At 39.4% G+C, this 4,102-nt stretch overlaps 1 pseudogene; it reads right to left on the reverse strand.

The window, feature by feature from the left end:
- Positions 1–1,699: 1,699 nt before the first annotated feature.
- Positions 1,700–3,435, reverse strand: LOC138884653 (ATP-dependent Clp protease ATP-binding subunit ClpA homolog CD4A, chloroplastic-like; annotated as a pseudogene).
- Between the last annotated feature and the right edge of the window lie 667 nt (positions 3,436–4,102).

The following is a 4,102-nucleotide window of genomic DNA, read 5'->3' on the forward strand; positions in this document are numbered from 1 at the left end:
TAGCAATTTCTGACTCTTGATTTGGATCGGTTCTTTGACTTCCCACGAGCTCCGGATCTACCATAGTTGTTCGAACTCCTTTGATAACTCCTGCCTCTACCTTCTGTGATGAGAGTCTGTCCTTGATTTTCAGGCTTCTTTCTCATCTTCTCATTGAGTAGAAGAGCCGATGTGACATCTTTCAACTCAATAGTAGTCTTACCGTGCAGGATGGTTGTTGCCAAATTATCGTACGAAGATGGCAACGAGTTCAATAGCAAGATGGCTTTATCTTCTTCCTCGATTTTCACTCCGAGGTTGGCAAGCTGTGTGATTAGTCCGTTAAACACATTTAAATGTGACAAAAAATTCGTACCTTCACTCATGTGTAGGGCGTATAACTGCTTCTTCAGGTACAATTTATTTGTCAGCGTTTTGGACATGTATAGGCTTTCCAACCTTGTCCAAATTCCACGTGCAGTGTCTTCATCAATGATGTTATTTACCACATCATCTGATAAGTGCAACCTAATTGCACTAGCAGCTCTTTCATCTAAGTCAGCCCAATCCTCAGTTTTCATGGTATCAGGCTTTTTGGAATCAACATCTAGAACCTTGTGTAATCCTTGTTGGATGAGCAGATCTCTCATCCTTCTTTGCCATGTTGAGAAACCGTTATCTCCGTTGAATTTTGCTACCTCGTACTTTACTCCGGACATTTTTATTTTTCACCAAGTATAGTACTACCGACAGTGAATAGTATTTCAGTGAACGAGCAGAACCTGTGCTCTGATACCAGTTGTTGGGAATAAACCCCTTACCAAAATAATATTCACGGTAATAAAGCGGAATAATAATGTAGCACCGAGATACGGTAATTAACAATAATAAAAGAGTAATAATGACACCAAGATTTTTCCGTGGAAAACCCTTCTGAATAAGGGAAAAAACCACGACCCCGAGAGGAGCAACTGATATCACTATAGTAAGGAATTTTACACTTTGTAGGTCGGAGATAAATACTCCAAAGACCACTACAACACTCAAAAGAAATAACCCTCTTTTGATATTCCCACCTCACTACAATATCGCTCACTCTCTATTTTCCTCACAGACTATTTTCTTATACCTTGTCTGTGAAACCTCACTCTTTCTTTCTCTCTTTGTTGGTGTGTAGAAATGAGAGTTGAAGCTCTCCTTTTATAGCCAAAGCTTCACTCTCTAAAGCCTACCATATTTGACAATTTACACACACTTTTCACAATTCAACAAAGTTGGCTACCAAACCAAAGAAATTCAACAAAGTTGGCTACCAAACCAAACTAATTCAACAAGGTTGGCTACCAACCAAACCAAGTCAACAAGGTTGGCTACCAAACCAAAGAAAACTTTTATTAGGCACATGTCTAATACTTCTTCAATGAGATGGACCTCATCAATCTCCCCCTCCAGTCTCATTCATCTAGAGGAGGTAGCACTGTCTTCTAGTTTGAGTGCATGCCGACAAGTTCTTTGCATAGCTCGAACTTGTTCCTTGGTACCACCTTGGTCAGCATAAGTTCAGAATGAATGAACATAAAGCAAGTCCTCTTGGGAACAAATCAGCTCGTAACATTTATATTAAAATCCTTTTCTACTTGTTAAGGCATACAATGGAAAACAAAATCATCATGTGCATTCAACTCTATTTGTCCGCGATAGCTAGTGCCATTGTGGAGAGTCACATTGTCATCTCAATCCACATTACTTTGATCTCACCTGCAAGCATCTTCTCGGCCATGCTAGCTTTCTTCCAGCAGTCTCAAAATAGCTCTCCTCAACGATCTTGCTCCATAGCTTGGATTATATCCTTCCCCAACCACCCTATTGCTAAACATCTCTGTCACTTGAAGTTCTCTTTTTTTTATTTTTCAACCTCTCGAATACCTCCTTAAAGCATGATATCAGCCACCTCCTTTACCTCTAACTTAGTGGGCTGACAAAATAATCTCATCCAATCTGTTCAAGAACTCTGGCCTGAAGTACTGTTTCAACTCCTCAATCACCAAGCTCTTGATATGGTTTTAACTGCTATCCTTCTCATCATATTCCAGATCAAAACCTATATGACGGCCTTCTTTCTCTATCATACTGCTTCCAACATTTGATGTCATGATGACAAGTGTATTCTTGCTGTCTGTCAATCTTCCATCTTCAAGAATTTGAAGCATCAGGATGATCCTTCTCAATCTCATTAAAGAGCACAACAGTGACAATTCACAAACTTTTGTGTAACCAATTGGAGACAGTGTCTCTCAATAAATTCACTCATATCAAGCCGGATCAGTGCTTCTTCAGAACCGAGTTAGTACACTGCCAAAGCCTTGACCAGTTGGATCAGAAAAGATGAACTGGTAATAGGACTACTGAGATTCTTGAGTCCAACATGAGCACGTTGGATGGCACGACTAATGGCTTTTACAGCTTCATCCTGGCTGATATATTACTCTCGTGTGAAGAGTTTCTTGCATTTTTTGGAGGCGATCAGACTCATCCGCGAGACCTTCTTGACAGGGATGCCAGTCCATGAAGACACAATGTGCAGAATATCTCTCTGTAATGAACGACCTGCATCTCCAGCCTCAGTTTCTGCCTAGCACATGTCTTTGTTTTTGTCTTCCGGGGTGAGATCTGTATCCATTTCTCTATCACGCAACTCCCCAGTCCGCCAGATGCAATGAGAGGTACGGAATTATTTAAAACTAGCAAGAAAAGAAGTTCAATGCCTTAATAAGGAAATAGAATCTAGAGGAAACCAAACACCTTTTCAATATCTTGACCGCGCACAGCTTTATCTCTCCTTTGTAATCTGATGAAGCTCTTTCTTGAGCTCTCTTGCTTCCTCAGGGAGCTAGATGTTATCAAAGAAAAATGGGTAATGATTCCATTAGGAAAAGAGGGTAGGGCATGGTAGATTAAGAGAGTAATCTAAAAATGTGCATGGCGAAGTCTAACAAGGTATCATCAATCAAGTCAATTGTTTTATCGTGCAGAAAGCCAAGTTAAAAATGTAATCATGCTACAAATGAGAGAAATCAAGGTAGCCAGGGAAAAAATTTAAGCCTATCCAGATGTGATACAAAAGAAACTACAGTACAGCCAGATTATTTAAATGAACAGAGCCAATTGTCACATTATGAACAATATAAATTTCTAAGTACCTCTTTAGCAAACTTTGTCAAATTAGTGCCATAGGCATGTTTTGGCCAGAAGTTCCACCTCAAACACTAGCACCAACAGCCTCATTACTCTTGCCTATCATTCTTGGCTTGAAATATAAAAGGCACTTGAACAAATTGCTGCCAAAGTTTGCCTCAACAGCAGATTGAGCATAGCATATTCGTCATGCTTCCCCAGAACAATAAATGCTACGCTCAATCTGCTGTTAAGGCTGGCCTGTACAAGCACATTCTTCATCTTTCCCTAGATCCGCTGTTCAGAATTTTAAGGAATTGGGTCTTCTTCCACATTCAGATGGGAGTTGGAAACTACTTCCCCAAAGGTATTCCATGCTTGCCTTAAACTTAGACAAACACTTCAGAAAACCACAAAAATAAGAAACAGAAGCAAAAGCTATTGAAAGCTCTTTCCCCGATCAACGTGTAAATCTTTCCCATTTCCATCGTGCTTAATTTCATATATATTGTTCAGACTTCACACCGTGAGAACCCTAAGATTAGTGCAGATTAATAGTATTTTATATGCTAATTTGATTTCTATTAGAGGTTTATTAACTCATTTTCCTCTCTAGTTCGATATAGGTGCTTGGAGATGTTATTGAGTCCCTTGCTGGATCGATCTTCATTTCAGAGGATACAAACTCTTCTGGAACCATTGATTACACCTCATATAAATAAACATCTAAAAAACCAGTCACTGACTAAGAAACAGCAAGTTTTATCATATGAACTCAACACCAAAATTCTCTTAGGTCAATATGCAAAGTCGCCAAACATGTATATATACACATCTCCCAAAGGCAAAAACAAAGCCTTCAGTTATCAAAGCTAATAACATCACAGGAGGGGAGAACTGCTTTGCTTACCGTCTAAAATGTAGCTTCAGTATAGATTAAAGTCTTCAG

Source organism: Nicotiana sylvestris, unplaced genomic scaffold (genome assembly GCF_000393655.2).
Source record: "Nicotiana sylvestris unplaced genomic scaffold, ASM39365v2 Un00022, whole genome shotgun sequence".
In the NCBI taxonomy this organism is placed as follows: domain Eukaryota; kingdom Viridiplantae; phylum Streptophyta; class Magnoliopsida; order Solanales; family Solanaceae; genus Nicotiana; species Nicotiana sylvestris.